The 23455-nt window shown below is 36.2% G+C and overlaps 1 long non-coding RNA gene and 1 other non-coding gene across 2 annotated transcripts; one reads left to right on the top strand and one right to left on the bottom strand.

The window, feature by feature from the left end:
• Window positions 1–7433: 7433 nt before the first annotated feature.
• On the bottom strand, window positions 7434–22989 carry LOC118976502 (uncharacterized). The gene is made up of 3 exons (XR_005064280.1): window positions 22946–22989; window positions 20434–20441; window positions 7434–7444 (listed from the first exon to the last, which is right to left on the bottom strand). It is a non-coding gene; the product is annotated as an uncharacterized LOC118976502 (long non-coding RNA).
• Window positions 15484–15616, top strand: LOC118976561 (small nucleolar RNA SNORA51). Its single transcript, XR_005064307.1, has one exon. It is a non-coding gene; the product is annotated as a small nucleolar RNA SNORA51 (small nucleolar RNA).
• Window positions 22990–23455: the final 466 nt, after the last annotated feature.

Here is a 23455-nt window from a genome sequence, read left to right on the forward strand (position 1 = left end):
ATCATTGCCAATTCAATAATATATATTTTTCATTCATAAATTTCTTTAAGGAGATGCCTGACAGACAGTGTCATCTGTATGTTCTGAACTTACTGGAAAGTCTAATAATAGATGTTCAATATAAATTGAATGGATTAATTATTGAAAGAATAAACATTCTTTAATATTAAAGTCTTTAATATTAAAGGCTCAAGGCCAAGCTCATCACTTTTCCTAAACATTTATATTTTTACCTATTTCTCTCCCTCATAAAATGACATAATCACCTTGTCATAATATCGAAATTCTAAACCTTAGAGTCCCTTTAGATTTTCATTTTTACCCCCACATCTAAACATTCACCAACTCTCTATCCACAATGTTGACTACATCACCCTTGCTCTTTTTTATTTTAATCAGGGATGCTATTTCAATTCTTCATTAAGAACAGTGACATTAATAGATTTCATTGCTAAAGAGTCACTTGTCTCATGATATTATAAAACTTTCATTATGGGTTATATATTGACTTACTGGAAGTGTGCTATCTGTAGAATAGCCCCTTTTTCAGATAAACTGTAACGTCAGTGAGTACACTTGCTCAAACAGCTGCAGTCAGCAGCAGGATCACATATGCCCTCACAAATGTGAACCTGCCAACTAACTACTGATAGTTTTATATATTCAGAAAAGAAATCAATAGAAGTATAATTAAATACTCAAAATGTTTATGCCTGTTTATTCATGTACACATCAAATGTCAGGTCAATTCTACGCTCATTAACTGAGAACCAATTGGGCCAGGCACTGAGCTATTTTCAAACTGAATGAGACTCAATTCTTGTTCTCAAGTTCACTGTCTTGATAGAAAGATCACATAGGGAAAAATCCAACACAAGCTATCTGTAATGGTATAAAAAGATACAAAGCAGTGAAAAAATATTATTTTTCTAATATAATAATTTAGAAAAGGGCATAGCAATGGAATATATACCATGTTCTTCTTCTATGTCAAGTTTTTTGCTAAAAGTTTGTCCATATTGCTTTATACATATTGAAAATGTACCAATAAATATTTAACTAATGCTAAATATTTCTTAGTGAATAAAGACTAATGCTGATGTATTTCAACAAGAAAAACTGCAAAGATAGAATCAATGACTTCTAGCCAAGATGAAACAGTAAGCTATACCACCCTCTCCTCATAGCAATAATAGATAAAACACATAGCAATAATAGATAAAATATGAAAAGATAAAGCCAAAAAGAGAGGGGTGAAACAAGATAAATATCTGTTTTAACCTGGGCTCCCAAGAATGCATCGCCTTGGGCAAAGACTCACTACTTTTTTGGGCAGTATAGTCCCATGGAGCAAAAATAAAAGAAAAGAGGAATGAGATGGGACAGAAGGAAAAACCAGTTTAATGTATTAAGTATGACTGATTGATCACCTCCTAAGACTGTCCGCTAAGAGGCTATCTAAATGACTTCCCAACCCATAGAAAAAAGGGAGAATTTATTTGAAGTCTTCCATCTCCCACTGGTTAAAGCTTTACTATACAGATCTTTAACTCTCTCCCATCCATCTGTGTCACATACACTTCCAGGTTGTACATACTTGAGACCACAGCATCATCTGTCTATCTTTAACAAGGAGCTGAGGGACAGGAGGTCAGAGACCGCACGGTGAATACTATGTTGTTGCACCTATGGGAAGGTTGTTTGGCTTCTTCAAGGAGAGTTGGTCAATACAGCAATATCTGTGGCCAAAATGAGTAGGCAATGTTTCTCAAAACAAGTTATGACAAGAGGATCTCAATTGTCTGAAATGGCAAATGGGTGTCTCATATAATTCCTATAGACCTGAAATGCAAAGTAATGAGCAGAGCTAAAATCACAGTCTACTGGGCTTGGACTTGAAAGCAGATAGTGACCTATAATCATACATGATGATGATAATCACAAAATGCAGGATAGTGCTTACCCCTAGGGGAAGAGAGAAGGAACAAGATCAGGAAGAAGTAAACAGGGATTCAACAGTGACCCCATGTTTTATTTCTTCAAAAGAGCTCTGGGGAGAAAATGGCAAAGTATTACACTCTTGTAAAGTTGAATATTGGGTACATGGGTACTTGACATATTATTCTCTTGACTATTGTATGTTTAAAGAACAGCTTAACACTTGAACAATAATTAAATAAAAAATATTTTTAAAAAAGAATAGCTTAATAAATAAAATGCAAGAAATTAAAATACATGTCACTTAAGTGATACTAATCATGTTAATAATACAAATCATTTCCATTTTGAAGGTGTTGTAAATATTTGAATACTAAAGTCATGTTTTAGTTGAAAATATTTCCCTCTAGTTTATTTGGGCAAAAAAAATCAGTATGATTTCAAAATTTTTTGCTGACAAACACCAAAAAAAACAGGATACAATTTGCAATATATTACTAACTTGTCAGTCTTTAAGACATCATTAAAATTACTCTAAAAGGTGGCTTGTATAGATCCCATTACTCATTCCCTTCATTTTTACTTACAATGCATCTGGTTTGTCCTATTTGTGCAGTTATTTAGCACAGAAATGAAATGAGACCCGAGAACACCACCTTCAAGTCTTTTCATTAATTGCTCAGCCTTTGTGAGTCTCCAGGAGTGCTTTGATGTCATTCTATTTGGACTGTAGGTGTGCAATGACGCCTCCAATCTTACACTTCTTCCACTTTCACACTTTAAATCTGTGAAGACTCATTTTTTTCTTTCACCCTCAAGAGTCCCCTTCAGAAAGGAGTTGTCAGTTTTGTTCACCAACTTAAAAGCAATGAAATGTTTGAACTTTTCTGCTAAACACAGTTCATAGTATATAGTGACTGCTTAATCTAACCAATCTCCTTTGGACAGTTCAAATTAGATTACCTTTCTCAGTAGAATACCCATCACATGTCCTTTAGCGTTGGACAAATCAATCATACTGATTTTTCAGACTTTCTCAGCTAATCTTTGACCAGATCTGAGGCAGGATTACTTTAAGCACATTTGACAACACAGAAAAACCTGAAATGTAAGTATAACTAGTGACTTCTTTCTCCATTTTATAGGAGACATTTTCTGGCCTAGGAGATTCGATGCTAGTAGCAAGCAAAGGGCGAGGGAGAAATGGCAAAAGAAAACTGACACAATAAAAGTACAGTGTGCGGTTCATTACAGTGACTTCCGAGCTCTTTGCAAAAGCAACTGAGCAGTGTCCTACCTGCACTACTTGGCCCTAAAAGCAGAATACTTTTCAACACTTCCCTACTCTGTACAAAAAAATTATTTTCAGTAATAATCATGAATGGAATGAGCAATAGGCAAAAAATATATAAAAACAGTGAACATGTTTTATTAAATTTTGAGTGCCTAAGTCTGTGCCAGTTTTTTAAGTGAATGTTAGTAAATGTCTACATTTATTTGTTAACCAAAATGTCTACACGAACTACATCATGTTGATGCAATGTTTTATTTCTCTGATTAATTCTTTAGTTTTAAAGAAATTAAATATAAGAAGAGTATGTTTTAATTTTAAAGACATAATTTGAATTAATAAAACATTTCATATAAGAACTAAAATTTGCACTTACCAAACAAAAATATTACTTCTCTCAGTCCTCACTATTTCACCATTTACACTTTAAACACAAATGAAAACTTTAAATCATTACATAGAAAGACAAAATTGAAATAACTCAAGCTCTAGTTCATCATCTTTACACTTGCTGTTGCCACCACTGCTATCTTTAATCTATTGTTTAAACATAGAAATATGCATTATCACAGCAGATTAGAGAAAAGCCACACCCAAAGCAAGCTAGAAAGAAGATAAACTTTTAGAAACAAACTCTGGAAACAAGGTATATAGTTGACTTGACATGTCAGAGGCCAACTGTAGAAATGAGATTATTCCATGGAAAACAACACTTATTTAAGAATAAGTTTTAAAGAAGTGATATTTTGCAATTTAGAACTTAGACCAAAAAAATATTTTTTAGGCAGGAATATTTTATCACTGGCATAATTTTAGAGTTGGCAAGGCATATTGAGACTTTTTTAAAAATCAGTTTTCAGTTAGTTTTACTAATCTTTTTAAACTATTCTACAGATCATGCACCCCTTAATTTCTGTTTCCAGAGGTCCCACTATTCCACCTCCACTCCTGGTCTGCCACTGCAATGAGTAGATGTTCTGGTGGGTTTGGGTGGGGGGTGGTTTGTTTTGTTTTTTCTTTATAACAGAGAAAAAATAATACTGCAATGGAGATCAGGTACCAGTGACTACACATTAATCAATCCATCCTAATCTAGTAAATTCAGAGATCACTGGAAGCAAACATACTGACCATCTTAGATTTCTGAACAAATAACTGGTGCTAATATTAAACATATTAATCCATCTACATTATCTTTTCCCAAAGTTTTATAATGTACACATTACTTTCCTTAATATTCATTTAAGATGAAAATAAGATTATACATAAAATACACAAGATAATGTGCTAATCTGAACTCTCTATTCAGATCAATCCATAATCTCTTCAATTTTTTTTCTTTCAGATTTTGGAAAATATGGCAATGCCCCTTTCCATGAGAAGATAAAAAAGCTTCTCTCTTGCTTTACTTCTCGAATTACCAAGAATTCTGGGCACTTATGAAAGTCACATTGCTGACTACAGCCAGAAAACCAGCACTTATTCTTGTTATAGTTTGTATCATAACACGGGTTTTATTAAAAATATACACATGTGATCAATTTACACTATGGTGAAAACAGAAATGTGAATGCAAATATAAATGAGGTATAGGAAAATCTTGTGTGTGATCCCTGTCACAGAGGAAAAAGTATTTTAAGCTTGATGGCCTTTTAGAAACATTCTTGAACTAATTAGGTAACTTCCTGAAATGGATATGAGTGGGACTACTTGAGAAACTGGGTACTGACAGGAATGTTCAAAGATATCTATTCTTTTATTTCAGGTAGATCCCCTTTACAACACTAGCTGTACACTGAAGTCACTTAGTAATCTTTAAAAATTACTGATGCTTGTACTTGAACTACAATAAAATAATTTTTAAAAAATTATTGATGTCTAAGCTCTACCTTGAGAGATTCTGATTTAATCAGTTGGAGGTGCAGACATGCCATAGGAAATGTTAACCATCCCCTCTCCATGCTTCTAATGTGCTTCCAAGATTAAGAGCCATTACTTTAGAAAATTACTTCTCTATTCTTGGCTCTTAAGCGACAGTTACAATATTCCTCCTCAGGAGGGATGTGGGAGACTTACAACTATATCCTGAAGCTCCATCTGCATAACACACCCACAAATTTTATTTAAGTTATATTATTTGAGATGATTAGGGGTGTTATGTTGATTGGTGGAAAACAGCCCCTGCCACTAACCCTGCATATCATTCATGTAGAGAAGAACTTTGAACTCAGGCATATCTTCTCTTCATTCATGACTGTGGGTGGCCACAGAGATGCAATGCTCAGATATCCCTTCAAGAGCATCTTCTCATGGGATCACAATTGAGTGTTCACACCTTTGGATCAAACTTGGAACTCACAGAGTTCATGCTTCCCTTGGGCTTCTCCCAACAAAGCATGGCAGCTGTACTAGAACTGGGCCATTTCCACCCAATGAAGAGCTCCGCTAGTGAGTGTCTTTGCTCAGGGTGTCCGTGAGGCACTGGCCTGGCTGACTCTTTTTCAGAACTCTACGCAGTTTGAGGCTCTTCTTCCCAAGACCTCCTTCCTGTTCTGTCTTTTCCCAGGTGTCAGACCTGCATCATAGTACAAAGACTCTCCTGCTCCCTCCTTTATCTTTCCTGGACATTTCCCTCAATAAATCTCTTATAAATTTACACGCATCTTTGTGTTCACTTATGTGATACATGAGACTAACACCACTTGATATGGGACAGTTAATGTTCTTCCATGAGCTTCAGTGCCTACACTTGTTAAAATGGAAAGTAAAACTATAAGGGATATTGTGAAGATTGAATAAGATATATCATCAGTGAACAAGGTTGCAAACTTCATGAAACATAGAAGAAAGTCAATAAATACTAATGTTTCTTTTAATCACATCACTGAACATTTTGTTCTATAACTTCTATTTTATATGATGTGGCTGTGCATGGGATGAGGAATAACAGAAAAGCAAAGGAGTTTATAAAAGAAGATAAATATGTGAGGTAATAGATATGCTAATTAACTAGATCGAAGGAATCCTTTCATGGTATATATGTACATCAAATTATAATAATGCACACTTTAAATATCTTATAATTTTGTCAATTATACCTCAATAATGTTTAAAATGAGATTTCTAAAGATAAATATGACAATAAATATCATAGTAAAAGCATGTACCATATATGCAATACTGTTTGCTCTGTTGGCCTAAGAAAGATGCATAAAATGAAAATAAAATCTTGAGGAAAATGTTTTCCATATGTATGTTCTATATACATATTTATTAAATATCATATGTGAAAGTTTTGACTGTCAAATTTCCTCTCAAATTCAGACTATGGAAAAACAAGGATGCATTACTACCACCAATTAACATCTCTGAGGCTAAAGACAGACTCCTGCAGGTTTCTGCCTGGTCTCAAAGGTATATATCTGCAAAAAGTATCCACAGTCCATTGTCAGTCCAGACAGATTTGCCTCCCACAGAAACTAGCTAGCAGATTACTTTGCAGGAAACTTACAATAAACTAACAGCACTATTAAACTAGGTTGGAGGGAAGGAAGAGGAGAAACAGAGAATTGTATTACCTGTTGCTCCAAAATAGAAATAAAGTAAAAAAAACACAAACTGAATTTAAAATCCAGTCAGTTCCGCTAGAACACAGCCTCTGCATTCCTTAAAATTACCAAACTGTTTAAAAATCATACAATAAAAGCTCCAGGGCTTACAAGAAAAGGGGTTAGGGACACAACACTCAGAAATCTGATCAGTGACACTTTTTTAAGGGTAGGAACCTAATAAAAATAGTAGCACAGTTTTATAGATGTGAAGTGAATGCAGATAACATCAATACTACAATAAATATGGCACTTTGCTGGTAGATATTTGAGGCTTATGTGTATGTTGTATGAATTCCCATGCAGCTGGGTTCAGTTGGCTGCAGTTTACTGCATTCATCTAGAGATTCTTACAACCATAATTCTGCAGAAGCAATGTAAATTTTGTTCTCTCTGTGACATAAATACCTTCAGTTAGTACAAAACCATCTTGTAAACCAGCCCAGTAAATAGCTCAGCTATAATCTGTCCTTAATGCTGTTCAGGTAACAGAACAACCAGTTTCTTAAACCTGTAGGCCATAGCATTCAACAGATGAGATAACTCATCCTGTCCAGCTGATAGAGTGAATACTGAAGTCAATGTTTCGCAGAGATAAAGATGCAAACTGTGACAGTGGGAAAGATAAAGCATGCCCCACAGAGGAGGGGGAGGAGAAGGAGAAGGATAATATGCACTCCAATCGACTGCAATTCAGCCAACAAATGCAAATAGAGGGGACTCAGGTGATACAAGTTCCGCTGTTAGAAGCCTAAGGGGAGAGAAGTGTAGAAGGGGTAGCTAAGTAGTAACTGATAGTTGACAACTGCCATGGGCATGATGTAAAACAAGCTTATTCATTTTCTTACAATAAAAGCCACACTTCCTCCTCTCAGATTTAAATGAAGATTAATAACTCGACAGCTTTGTTTTTCAGTCCTCTTCAATATCAATTATTTCAAGACAAACCATTTTTTAAAAATAGGAGTAGGGAGGGGGATAAAAAGAAAGAGAAGTCTCAAAATTAAGGAACTTGGTATCTCCCTTTCATCCAACCATTTTTTTATTTTGTTTTTGCAGAGGCAAAAACAAAATTTGTGTCATGCTCAAAGTTCCCTGACATAGCAATAGTGTAAAAAATACTTCACACTTTTAAAACAAGCATTATAACAGAACTCACTGTACATCATAAGACTCATAGGAAAAATTTTTTCTCATTGAAAGAGGATAGATATTTTATTAGGACACAGGGGAATGCATCACTGAACTAACCTTTTAAATAAGCTGTTAATTCATCCTCTGGGTAATATCTTTATACACACTAATTTTATATAAGAATAGAAGGACATAGACAGATTGGGGCCTTCTATATTATTGTTTTGTCATTTCTTTTCTGAAGAAGGCATGGCTACTTCAATAACTTGTTAACATTATTTTAAAAAAGGAAACAAAAGCAGGAATTAAATCCTTTTAGGTTCCAAAATACACATATCTCTTTTCCTTCATATCTACAGTCGATTTTACTAACATTTTTCTATGATCACGTTTTTATCTTTGTCTGGGTCTCATGTCCTGTGGCTTGCATTTCAAATGAATCTAGGCAAACAGCAGCTTCTGGCACCTATCATTACCACAGGACCTAGCAAACCCTCTTCTGGGTATCTATATGAAAAAAATGAAAGCATTTATTCACAAAGATATATGCACCCCTATGTTCACTGTAGCATTATTTATGGTGGCCAAGACATGGGAACAATTGAAGTGTCCTTTGATAGATGATTTTTGAATAAAGAAGATGTGGTACATATACTATTGAATACGATTCAGCCATGAGGAAAGATGAAATACTGATATTTGTGACAATATCCATAGACCTTGAGAATATTAAACAATATCATGCTAAGCAAAATAAGTCAGTCAGAAAAAGCTAAGAACTGCATGGTTTTACTCATATGTGGGATATAAAACTGAAAGCAATAAATTAGCAAACAAGAAAAACAAACAAAACTCATAGACACAGAAAACAGTAGGATGGTTACCAGACAGAAGGGGGTGGGGGGAATAGTAAAGGGGGTCAGATATATGTTGATAGAAGATTAATTGACTTTTGGTGGTGAGCACACACGATATACAGATGATGTATCACAGAATTATACACTTGAAACTTAAATAACTTGGTTGACCAATGTCACTCCAATAAATTTAATTAAAACAATAGAACCATACTTTCTGTAGTCCCACTTAACCATACTTCATGACCATGGAGTATAAGTTTTAGAGAGATCATTTACCACTTTAAGACTACTGCTTCTTTAGGAGAGAGTGGGAATCGATTTTAAAGTTCCTACCCAAATTCTTATGATAGAAACCATGGACTTCAAATTGCAATTTATTTGCAAAGAATAAACAGCTAAAGTTTTACCTTCATATGGTATTTTACAGGTTTTTCAAGTGCTTTCACAACTATTTCCTCACTTAATGTAATTACATCTCCCTGTATCAGCGCACACTGTGAATCATTTTTCTATTCATTCCATTTTTTCCATTCATGTTATTTGAAATCTTTCCAACTTGCTTTTGGAAAATGAGACTTAACCAAGCATTTCCAGAAATGTGTTACCCTGAGCATCTGAAGAGATCCATTACAGTTAACATATGTAAAGCACCTGGGGAAATTTCTGCAGCAGAATTGAAATTGGTGATGCATCTGTTGAGCCAGTCAACTGTTGAGCTTCTCAGTTACTTAGAACACATCAGTCTTCAGTTTATATTTGTTTGGTTTGGGTTTTTCATTCTAAAGAATGGAACTGGTTTCAAGTATAGGCTATCAATGGAGGCCACAGAGGGGTGAGGAGAAAATCCAATTAAATCCTGTTAAGGAGAAATAGAACTTCTCCAAGATTTGTCCTAAATATCTATGGCTTCTTATGCATGAAGATGGGGTAAGTTACCTGACTGGTGACTTTCAGAAAGGAAATGGAAGAGAAGACCAGCTTCTCCAGCCTGTTCCTCCTTTGTGATCCAGCTAACTACAGAGTGTAGGCATTTGGTTCCCTTATTCCAAATCCCATGGTTTAGAGGGCAGACTCAGCCTCTGCCCACAAATTGGAAATTCAATACAAGGGAGTGTTAGGATATGGTATCATGATCCAGGAATATTGAAAAAGAGACATGGTGTGCAATTTGGTGAGTGAAAATAACACAGAATCTTAAGGCATTGGGTGAGGTCAGGTTATGTCACTTGTTGACTTGGTTGTTCCCAGGGGCTTGTACTGCACCATGCAACTAGCTTTTGCAGTTGTGTGGCATGCTTATAATCAGTGCAGCCTAAGTAGTAGCTTCAGGTCTTGAACTTTAAATGGATAGGTCACAATGAAATTTTGCATTTGGTGGGGAACCGCAGCTTATGGCGGCTTATCCACAGGTGTGTGGCTATTTTTATACAGTGAGAGGCAGCATTTACACAGGCAGGGCTTCCCAGGCCTTAAATAAAGTCACATGAGCAACCAAGGCCTTTAGAAACTGGATGCTACCATGTGACCTTGAACTACCTATTGTTTGTAGACAATGGGTGAAACAATTTTTGTTAATTTTACTGCTTTAAACTATGAATGTAGGCATTGTCTTTAAGTGTGCAAGTGTCTAAGTTCTATAAGTGCTTTCAGGACACACAAGTGTGAGACCTTAGCTTTAATTTTGAGGAGCCAGACAACATTTTCTTGAAGAACACACAAAAAGACCTGTTTTTACTTACTCTCTTAAGACTACACACTTCAAGAAATAACAGTGACTGCAGGAGTTCAGAAATCTGCTGCAGATGTTTTGCCAGCTGGAGTAAGGATGAAGTGGAGAAATTTTCTCTAGGTGAACAAGTTCTTAGGACAAAGCAATTTCACACTAAGAGCAGTGGAACTACCCACTGTGGCAGAGAAGAGAGTGTGGGGCTTGTCACTAGAGAGAATCTTCACTAAATCACCCTAGGGATGTCCCCAGACAAAAGGCCCAAAGGAATAACAAGTAAGAATACAGAAACACTTGCAAACTCCTCAACTTGCCTGGCATGTCTCAAATACCCCTTTTTAGGAGAAGAGATCATTTCACAGATGAATTTTTCTCTCTAGATCCAGTAATTCCCTGGGATCAAAATAATATGTGTTATAGGTATTGTCTCTCAATTGAATCCAAGTTCCCAAGTCATATATCCTGGAAAACTAGTATAGACAGAGTGGCATCAGACTAAAATCAAGACTGTCCACTCTGTTCTCAGAACCTCACAGAATCTTCTAGAATCTTTATATCACTAGATACTGAATTCGAGGAGCACAATTCTTCCTGGAAAAACTACTCTAGGGGCTAAGGATTTTTTTTTTTTGGCTAAATTTGGTGGAAGTAAGCCCAATGCTGAAATAATCTTGTGAACCCCTTTTTAAAAAATTAGATACATCAGAAACTTGGCAATGAATGAATAGAAATTCTGAGACTGTGAAGGAACTACACCCATTCCATGAGAAATAACCCGGGTTGAGCGGTTGAAGGAAACTTATACTAGCCAGCCATCCAGACTCCCTGCTGAGGCCAATCAGAATGAGAAATTGAGAAGGATGATTTTTTTCATTAATTTCTTTGAAATCACAAACATAAAATAATTTAATTCTGGGTTTTAATTCATTTGAACTGTAAAATTCAAGGGAGTTTAAATTTGTACTTTAATTTTTATTGAGAAATTTGATAATGAGCAGAGGTTTATATTTAAATTAAAGGCATTTAGTTTTTTAGCATGTTCTTATCGGAATAGCTCCATGTGGCCATCTGATACCATTGTAAAACCTCTGATAAGCTTAGACAATGTATCTGGATAATAATTTGAGTTGAGAATGGAAAGGAGATAATTTCCAGCTTTAGCACAGACTGACTCCTTAGGACCCTTCTTGGAAAATAAGATGTCCCTCTCCCATGTGTCCCAGGCAGACCTGGAAAAAGTCAGACACTGGTGGTAGGACAACAGCCTGGTGATGGTGGAAGCAGGCTGTCTTGATAGATTGCAGGTTTTCTACTCTAAGACAACAGCCACAACCCTACGGTCCACAGGCTCGAGGGTTAAACTCCAAAATGTAAGAAAACAAACCCCTGAAGAATATTTTGAGTTGTAGGAGATGGTGACATTCTTTCCACTACTAATGTTTCTGTAATGGGATTTTCCCAAGATCTCTCACCCCAGAACGTTAGAGTCAGTCAGCTGATGGATGGGTGTGGGAGAACTAGGTAGGCACAGCTCCACCCTTTTCCTATATCCCCAGGAAGCCATCTGCCCTGAGGGAATATACACTTTATACCGATCCTTTAGGTGGAACAGGAGCAGGATCTTCTGAGTTGCCTATCTCGAAAGAGTCAGGAGCTTGGCAGTAGTATGCTACTGTTGTCCCTTCCCTAAGTTGAATTAGACAACACTAATTTTACCAATCATAAAGGATAAAGGTAAAAAAAGGATAAAAGTTAAGTTTTGGTCTCCTTGATTTCTATATTAATTCATACATACAGGTAAGATTAAAATATAAATAAGTATGCATATATATATATGATTAACTGAGGCAGGGAAACCAAGGTTGTCACTTATGAGGCTTATGTAAGGATGGACAAGGAAAAAGAAGAGGATTCCCTCACAATGCTCCACCCAGTAAGGTAATGAAGGGAAGCCTACATCCAGCGTTCAGGAGCGGTGGAGCCATACCAAAGTAAGCTACTGAAAACTTTGCTCCCTTCAAGTTTCCAAGTGAGAAACTATGAGCAAAAAATATGAGTTCCAAGTACATTCGATTTCCAATTTCACATATACTTAGGTTTTAAGTCTGTAAAGAGGATCCCATAGATTATTTGAGCATCTAAGCTTAAAAAGACAAAACCACAAAGTACCTTAAAGCAGGACTTAGTTCGTGAAAAAGTTAGGAAGAAAGCAAAAATGCAGTGCGAGATGTTGGCATTTATACGTACATTACATGAGAGGATAAGCTACGTTTTTCTACCTCCCTCATCATCATAGCTTTAGCACTGGCTGTCAGGCTGAAACATTCAATATGGTTATTTGCAAGACAGCACTGTATAGAATGAGAAGTTGGGATGCTGAAGAAAACCAAAGAATGGGAAAGCAAGCAGGGTGTTTTCTCAATAGTGTTCAGTTAGTCTAACATACATTGTCACAACTGTGGCCACAGTTCCATTGGCCTTTATAGTTTTAGGGCACTTTTTATACGTCACTCCCAGCAATTCTCTGATGCAAAGCACATGTACACTATTCTTCCTTACAAAAGCAAACAAACAGACAAAAGGAATGCTTGGTCATGTCTGTGGTTTATTCAAGATAAAACTATTAGCCGCAGTTTTGAGAGGCAGATCAGAACCTGAGGGCTTAAAACCCCCACCTTCCTTCTATTCAGTATTATTTTCTGTATTCCATGCATTCATACAGCTGGCACATTGACACAGAGGTATTTTTCTCAGTAAAAACACTGACCAGAGTCAACAACACCCTTTTGGGTCATCCAGAGAAGGATAATTTAGAGTGGCCTTACTCCCCAAACATGGACAATGAGAAAAACCAATTTTGTCTTATTCCTATCACGAAATGAACTTAAGGTAAGGGAAAGACATGTTCTATATTAACGAAAAAGATAAAAGAAAAAATATATCTTCACACTTTAGTGTCACCCAGTTGTTGCCAGCCTCAAATTCTTCGTACGGGATCTGAAGGGTGGACCTGACAACTTCTCAACAGTGGGTAATAACCAGAGGCCTCTGGCTCCAGCCTGCACCACCCCCCAAAACTACCAAACTGGCAAAAACTGTTCCGAAACAAAACCAAGCTAAACATGCTGGATTAATGCTAAAAATTAAAGTGGGATAAGACTGAGCTCTCGACTCACATGACCTTTTGAAGTTGTATTCGAGCTATATATGGAGTACACTCACACACACCATGAGCCAGTACATTATACTTAATTATTAAATCCAACCCAGACTATTCTTTCGTTTCCTTAGCTACAAGGAGTTTAGAAGACACAATTAACTAAAGTCTTCCAGGTAATTCTGTCTGAAATATTTTTGTTGTTTCTTTTACTTAGACAAGTCAAATTAAAAAGCCCTTCCCCCACTCATATTTCAGGAGTATCATATAGTATGAAAAAATCCCTCAGAAAGCTAAATCCTCTCTCAGCGATAAAAAATTTAACACAGAACTCCTGGTTTTTGTGTAGTTCACTTCTATTGGAGAAATAGGATTTTTCATTTATCCCCATTTATTTCTTCCTCTCATCCAACTATTGACAGTCTTCTATCTCTAGCATTACCTCATGGTCAGCTGAAAACACAATTGTTTATCTGCAGAAATATTTTGACTAAACCCATGCTAAATGTGTTTTCTCCTTAAATAATTGGTTCTGCAAAGACGCACTTGCTGCTTAATATGAACTGTAGGCTAAAGGCTGTGATTAATAATTGAGCCCTACACTTCATACAACCTCTCACGGACATAACAATCACTTTAAACCCAGAATAACAAACATGAAGGTCGCACTTAGTTTAGCTGCACCTTACCCACTTGAATATATTTATAACCTTTGAATTACTAAAAAATATTATTTTTCAGTGTATAAGAATAATACAAGAAGATTGTCATTTTCACCAATCCTTAAAATAAAAACTACCAAAGACAGACAAAAATCACTACACCAAACTTAAGACAACAGATATCTAGTCAAAACAAAACACACATGCTAAATCCACCTTATCTCTCATAAGAAAAGTCATATAGCCTCACGATTTTGTTTGGTAAAAAAATATTCACAGATTTTTTTAAATAACAAAATTGGTATAAACCTTAACTTGCTAAAAAGATTGGGTTTTATTTGAATCAACTTTTATGGTTTACTTAAACTATTGCTATTTACTTCTGATATAAATAATAAAGGAATAAATTGTATCTGGATACTCACAGCAGAGAGCTCAGTTCTGGCCCCTAACAATCAGACGTCGCAGCTGCAGACTGACTGCTACTGTTGGGAGGTGCTTTTATTTTTCTAACAAAGTAGCACCCTCTAGTGGTTTTTCAAAGTTATTAAGAGGTACACACCAAGCACGTGACATGATTTGTTTACTATCCAACTACGCAATGTCAACACATAGGTGAGAACAAAAGCTTACTCTGGGAATTAGAGGAAGCATACTGCAACCTTTTTCTATATTTTGTCTAGAGATGATGATCTCTAAAGAAAAAAATGTTTAAACATCACTTCTAGTTCTTATCTATAGTGTGCCCAAGAAAATATACTTTTCCCTGGTAATACTTTATTATTATTCTATTATTATTATTCCTATTGTTACTAGTATCATCATTTCTATTAAGATTAATAGAAAAATTGCCATCTATTGAGTATTAATTATATACCAGAAAATGTATTTATTGTTTTACATACTGTGCCTCATTTAAAACTCACTGCAAACAAATAACCTTAGAAATATCCTCATCCTGTATTATGGATGAAATAATTGAGGTCAGATACATAAGTTGCCCAAGGCAACTTACCTAAGAAAAGGAAAAGGAAAAGGAAAACTGATATTCTAACTCATCTTTATATGTTTGCAAAGATTTTTACAATCCTGATTTAGATGAGCAGAGGCCTCCCAGTGCTTACCACAGGCTGTGTTCTTACACCCCCGGTACAGAAAGAGGAGGAAGAGTAAACCCACCCCGTTATACACCTCAACCCGGGCCCTCTGCCTGGACTGTGTTGTGAATGGGGGGACATGGGAAAAAAAGATGAGCAGAAATGATCAGTAGCTTTCACATGTATCCAGTCTCATGAAAGTGTAAATACAAAGAAATTATTCAATAATGAAAAATAAATAAAATGGAAATTTTATATAAATTCTTTTAAATTTATTTTAGGAACATCCCATAGTAAATAAAAGGTAACCACAGATTCTTGGATGGCAAAGCAGTAGTCATTAAAAAGCCAATTTAGTTCTTCATATTTTGCCAAATGCCTTGTATGGCTTGCTCACTCATATTTTATAATATTGGGAGGTATATATTTATTCTGTTAAAAGTGTCATTCAACAAAACATTTACCTCTACTTCTTTACCTCTAATATTACCTCTACTTCTGGCAGTCAATGAACTGAGATTTCTGCACTAAGCAAGTTGCTGTGTGAATATCAGGAATTATCAGGCAAGAAAGACCCCTAAACTAAGCACTTTTTTATGGCTGCAAGATTTATATATTCCATCATAAATGTTGGATGTCTGATCCCCAGTAGATAAGAATCTTTTTGATATTTACATAAGGCTTGAAAGAATCCTAGAAAAGCAAACAGGGAAGAATGTTTACTAAGCATCTACTAGGTTCTGGTTAGTAGTTATGCCCTTCACATATACCCACTGTGCAGTCTTAAAACTTATTTCCTTTTCTTCTTAAGCAGATTTGCTTCATTTCCATTTCCAGCCTACTTTGTACTTGGATGTGACCCATGCACTGGATTCCAAACTCCAGAATGTGAACAGAAGCAATGTGTACCACTCCACACCTAGCCCATGAAAACCTTTCTCCTGAGGTCCTCCAGGCTCCTTTGCCCCTCTGGGTGACTGGGATGGAACTAGTTCCCAGGTAACCTCAGACACCACATACTGCAGACAGCAGAGCCACAAGATTCAAGGAAGGAGACTAGAGCCCTGAATCGTTGCCTAGAAAAAACATCTGGAAAGACCCTGATGATCAGGATCATTCATTTTGGATGTATGGGAGTAAAACTCAACTCCTATAAGTTCTGAGTTACGATGTTTTGCATTTGATTGTTGATTACAACAGTAAGCATTACATTAATGCAGTTGTTTAATCTTCACAGCAAAGTTAGTTATGTGGGTTTATTCCCATTTTACATATGAAAAGGCTGAGGTTCAGATAGTTTAATAATTAGCCCAAGTATTTACAACTAATAAAATCTACACCTGAGTCAAACTCATATCTCTTTAACTCCAAAACATATGTTCTTTAGTCCATGTTATACTAACAGTTCATCCACTGCCTGCTAACAGTATGAAACCACCATGTTCCAAGTATTAGTTAGCGTAGGTATATACTGCAGTAACAAATAACCTGGAAAATCTGAACTTTAAAAAATAATAACATCATTAATGCCTATTCTCACTGAACATCCTCTTTCTGAGACCCAGGCTGAAAGAACAGCCTCTTTTGATGTCATAACAAAGGAAAAAAGAGTAATGGTAAAAGTACATGATGGCTCATAAATGTTACTTCCACTCACATTCCATTAGCTTAGCAAGTCCACTGAGCAAATCTGATACCAACAGGATCAGAAAGCATAACCCTCCAACAGAAAAAGGAAAACTACAATCGAGAAAAATAGTATATTTGACCATATCATCACTCTTGAAAACTAAAAGTTAAGATGATGATACAGGAAAGTTATAGCAAACTTAAGAGAAAATAAAAATTAAAACTAAATTATGAAAAAATTAAAATAATCAAAATATCCATGAGACAACACTCTAACCTTGGTCACCACCCCCCAAAAATGTAATAAAGCTAAGTATTAAGTTAAAAGATATGGTCTGAATCCAACTTGCACACTTGAACAGAAATCAGATTAATGAATCATTTCAGTGGGTAACTTAAACACACATACACACACGTAGCTATTTTAAACTGTAGATTGTAGAATAACCCATATCTACACAGTTATAATACAACTCACATTATAAGGGTGCTGCACAAAGCAAAGAAGCAAAAGGTGTGTTTGCCAATTAATAGAGGTGGGGAAAAAAGAAAGAGGTGAGGGTGGGGACAATTATTGAAAATTTTCATAATTTGCTTATAAAGCCATAGACAGAAAAGTGTTGCTTTAGTTCTAGCTGACAGACAACATTCCCTATTCTATTCTTTACTTCTGTAGTCCTTACTATATATTTTAATCCTTGTTATACCCTCTTCCACCTCCACCCACCACCCTCGACAGTCACCACACTGTTGTCCATGTCCACGAGTCCCTTTCCTTTTTTCCTTGATCCCTCCAATCTGTAACCTCCCTCCATCACCTGAGCTGTCAGCCTGCTCTCTATCTGTGAGTCTCTCTCTATTTTGCTGTAAGTTCCATTTGTTCATTAAATTCCACATATGAGTGAAATCATGTTGTTTTTCTCTCTCTGACTGGCTTATTTCACTTAGCATAATGTTGTCTAGGTCCATCCATACAGTTGCAAAAGGTAAAACTTCCTTCTTTTTAAAGTGAAAGAATCAGTTAAATAGCATATATGAATAACCTATGGACATGGACAATAATGTGGGGATTGACTATGAGAGTGGGGGGCAGGCTAGGTGGGGGGTTAAGAGGGAGAAATTGGGACAAATGTAATAGCACAAACAATAAAATAAGGTTTTTAATTTCTTCTTTTTTTAAGTGTACCATAGCTGTTTTATCCACTCATCTACTGATGGACACTTGGGCTTCTTCCAAATCTTGGCTATTGTGAATAACAGTGCAGTGAACATAAGGGTGTTTATAGTCTTTCAGTTAGTGTTTTGGGTCTCTTCAGATAAATTCCCAGAAGTGACACTTCTCCAAAGAGAACATACAGATGATCAATAGATGTGAAAAGACACTCAACATCACTAATCATCAGAACAATGCAAATTAAAACCACAATAAGATATCACCTCACAACTGTCAGAATGGCTATCATCAATAAATCAACAAGCAAGTGTTGGTGAGGGTGTACAGAAAGCAAAACACTGGTTCATTGTTAGTGGGAATGCAGACTGGTACAGCCACTGTGGAAAGAAACACAGTGTTATATCAAAAAATTAAAAATGGACCTGCCTCAGTCTTAGCTATATTTTAAAGGAAATTACTTTTAAACTATGATCAATCTGTCTCATTATTAGTGTCTCATTAGTGTATTTAATCAGAAATATTAATCCAAATTCCTCATCTCAAATATTTGATCCAATGTATAGTCAATAATGGCTCATCAAACATAGGAGAGGCAATGTTAATTCTGATTAACTTACTTCTGTGCCTTATAAAAGAAATTAGTCTGAGAGTCCCTATCTTTTCTGAAATCATCCTCAATATCCCAGTCTCATTAAACATTTGCTAAGTGGATGAGTGAATGAATGAAATGAAAAGTCTACACTTTTCAGCATGATTTTATGACATTTAATACTTAGGAAGCTCTACAGTAAGACTTGGTATTGTATCATTCTCTGTGACCCAGTAAAGAAAACCTAGATGACTCATATGAGGTCTGTCCAGAAGGTATCCAGCAAGGTAATATGAAAAATAGGGACATTTATTGAAGAAGATTAAAGATACAAGAAACATTGTACATAGGACAATGATGCCTCAGTCCCCTTCAAAGTAGGCCCCTTGGGACCTCACACAGTTCCCTCAATCACCATCAGCTGTCTCATTGCATTTTCTTGAATCTCACTGATGGTCTGAAATCATTTCCCTTTCAAAGGTGATTTTAGTTGTGGGAAAAGCCAAAAGTGGCAGGGCACCTAATCTGGGTTATAGCAGGACTGGGTCACCTGGGTGATTTGATCTTTTGCCAAAAAACCTCTGCACGAGATGTGATACATGAGCAGGTGCATTGTTGTGATGAAGCTGCCAATCACTAGTTGCCCATTGCTGTAGCCTTCTGCATCATCTGAATAGTTTCCACAGAGGAATATTCCAGCATAATGCAAAATTTGATGCAGATTTTTCACTCTACTCACTCACTCATTTTGAATGCAACAGCCACACAATACACATGGTCACTCAATGGCATCTACTGCCCCTACTGACTAGTGCAGTGAAGTTATCATTTTTCCCAAATGTGCATTCCAGTCCACACTCCTTGGCTTCCAGGTTACATCGATGTTGTGCAAATCATTCTCATTATATTAACAGTGATTGGACTTATTCTGGACAGACCGCACATACAGTGAAAATAGCAGTGCACCAGAACTACACATCAACTTCTAATACGTGGAAAGAATGAGAAATAAATCAATAATGAATAGAAAATATAGTCATCTTTAGCAATCATGCACAGAACACCTATGAATTGAGTGTAATTGTATCTTTAATATTGGTATTCACCAATAGAATGAAACTCTATGAGATCAAGTCTCATATATGTTTTAGCTGCCATATCCTTAAAACTTACCACGGCAACTACTGCAAAAAGTGCTAGTAAGTACTCATCAAGATTAATGAATGTAAAAACGGTTTTATAATTAATGATGACTCATAAAGTATAGTTTTAATCTTCAGAACAACCCTGGAGTTGAGTTTATTGATCTCAATTTTATTAATTAGGGACTGATATTAAAGGGGTAAAATGAGTTGCCCAAGTTCTCATAACTATTAAGAAGCAGAATCAAAGTGAAAAAAGTTAGTAGGTAAGTACATAATTTATTCTGCCAAGAATAAGTGCTTGATAGTTCAGTGAAAACAGTTTCACTGGATTGGTTACGTTGGCGGGGGAAAAAAGAACAAAAAATAGAAAATTTATTACATAAAATGCAACCAGATAATTTAGTGGATTTTTTCATGATAAACAACAAAAACTGACAGATAAAAAAAGAAGAAGGGACTTCTAGCCAAGATGGAGGCATAGGTAGATACACTTTGCTTCCTTGCAAAACCAAAAGATGGAAAACAACAAATTTAAAAACAAAAAATAACCAGAACTGCAAGAAAATCAAACTGTATGGAGTCTGACAATCCAGGAGTTAAATAAAAAACATTCATCCAGCACAGTAGGAGGGGCAGAGGTGGGCAGCTGGGGTGCAGAGGACTCACGGCAAGGTTGCAGATGGAGGACTGGAGAGGGCAAGATATGGCTGGCAGACCAGACAGAATGGTGGTTGATGGACTAGATGGTGCCACATTTTGCATGAGGATAAACCAGGAGGAACAACTGGGGAGTGAGACAGATTGCACAACCCAGGGTTCCAGCACAGGGAAAGAAAGCCTCAAAGCCTCTACTATAAAAACCTGTGGGGGTTGAGGCAGTGGGAGAAACTCCCAGCCTCGAAGGAAAGTTCACTGTAGAGACCAACAGGGTTCCAGAACATACACAAACCCACCCACCAGAATCACCACCAGAAAAGCTCGATTCACTTGTGGGTAGTGGGGAAAGTGACTGAATGCCAGCCAAGAGCCAAGCAAGTGGTATTGTTCCCTCTATGACCCCTCCCCAACATACAGCAACATGGCACAGCAAAGTAGCTTGCCCCACCCTGGAGAATACCTAAGGTTCTGCTCCTTACTATGTAACAAGCCTGTCAAGACAAAGAAAATATGTCCCAATTGAAAGAACAGATTAAAGCCCCTAAATAGAACTAGGCAGTGAACAGATAGCCAACCTATCAGATGCAGAGTTCAAAACATTGGTATGAGGGTGCTCACAGAAATAGTTGAGTATAGTCACAAAATAAAGGAAAAAGTGAAAGCTACACAGAGTAAGGTAAAGAGAAATGTACAGGGAACTGGAACTCAAATTAATGATTTGGACCAGAAGGAAAAAATAAACTTTTCACCAGAACAGAGTGAAAAACAAGAATTCAAAATAATGAGGAGAGGCTTAGGAATCTCCAGGATAACTTTAAATGTTCCAACATCTGAATCATAGGGGTACCAGAAGAAGAAGAAAATGAGCAAGAAATTGAAAACATATTTGAAAACATAATGAAGAACTTCCCCAATTTGGCAAAAGAAATAGACTTCCAGGAAGTTCAGGAACCCCAGAGAGTTCCAAAGAAGTTGAACCCAAGGAGGAACACACCAAGGCACATCATAATTACATTACCCAAGATTAAGGTTAAGGAGAAAATCTTAAAAGCAGCAAGAGAGAGGGAGACAGTTACCTACAAAGGAATTCCCATAAGACTATCAGGTGATTTCTCAAAAGAAACCTTGCAGGCAAGAAGGGGCTGGAAAGAAGTATTCAAAGTCGTGAAATACAAGGACCTACATCCAAGATTACTCTATCCAGCAAAGCTCTCATTTAGAATGGAAGAGCAGATAAAGTGCTTCACAGATAAGGTCAAGTTAAAAAAGTTCATTATCACCAAGCCCTTATTATACGACATGTTAAAGGGACTTATCTAAGAAAAAGAAGATGATTAAAACTATGAACAGTAAAATGACAACAAACTCACAACTTTCAACAATTGAACCTAAAAAAAAAACAGAAACAAAAACAAGAACAAACCAAGGAAACAATTAAAATAGAAAAAATCACAGACATGGAGATCACAGGGATGGTTATCAGCAGGGAGGGGAAGAGGGTAGAATGGGGTAAATGGTACAGGGAGGCATAAATTGTAGGTACAAAATAGACAGGGTGAGGTTAAGAATAGTATAGGAAATGGAGAAGCCAAAGAACCTGTATGAATGACCCATAGACATGAACTAAGCAGGTGATGGATGCTGGTGGGAGGGTGGGTGCACAGTGGAGGGGAATAAAAGGTAAAAAAAATGGGACAACTGTAATAACATAATCGATAAAATATACTCAAAAAAGAGGAAGTGGGATTACAAATACATTTATCATAACTAAGAATGCCTATATGAATAAAGGCATAAGACAGAGGTCCTGATAATACCAGAAATTATGGGAATAAGAGAATGTAAGTTTTTGTAGAAAAATAAATGTTATAATTAAAGATATTTTGTTATCTTACAGATGAACTGCATATGTCAGAGACATCACACATAAACCAACTTCAATACACCTTGTAATGGTAAGATGAGGGTTCTTACTTCTCATGGTTCTAGATCTCTGAGTTTCTCTTGTATTATGTCAACTCTTTCATTTGTGTATACCTTCTTGTGATATATTAGCCAGAATAAGGGCTTAATTGTCTCAAAATGATAATGAGATAATTAAAATAAAAGAAAGAAAAGAAAAGATCAAATATTTGCCTTGTCTTTCTATATAAACTGTTTTCCAGGTTATCAAAATAATCCATAAAATAATGTTCCTTTTTTATTTTTTTAATTCATATTTATTATATAACACTCATTACTTATGCTTTTCCTTTTGCAAAGATTAAAATACATATACAAGTAACAAGTATACATCAGTCACAACATAATCCTGGATCATCCTTACCCCGAAACCAGATGTTCCTTCAATTTTAAACCCAGCATCAGAGACCAAGAGAAAGTCATTTTATTTCATACAAAACAAAATTCACATGTGCCATAAAAGATCCAAGTAAAACTAAACTCATAACTCTAGTACTGACAGTGCCATCAGTACCCTGATTAGTGAATGGCCAAATATCACTGCTCAAATATAAAATAGTGGCTGCATATCACTGCAGTGAAATCCAAGAGGCTTTAACCCTTTGCTCTGAGAAACCCAGATGTTTCGAATTACATGGATGCACACCTACAACGTGCCAAGAGTGCAGCAGGTGGGTGCCAGCATAGAAGGAGAAAGAGCTAGCATTACTCAGAAACGCCCAGAGAATTGGCTTTACCAGGGACTTTTTACAAGGTCAGGCAGAGATTTTAAAAAATAGTTATTAGCTGCTTATGTCATCAATTTAGTAAAAGTGAAATCCTGTAG

This window comes from Sturnira hondurensis, unplaced genomic scaffold (genome assembly GCF_014824575.4).
Source record: "Sturnira hondurensis isolate 20B ecotype Veracruz unplaced genomic scaffold, ASM1482457v3 Scaffold0001721, whole genome shotgun sequence".
Taxonomy (NCBI): Eukaryota; Metazoa; Chordata; class Mammalia; order Chiroptera; family Phyllostomidae; genus Sturnira; species Sturnira hondurensis.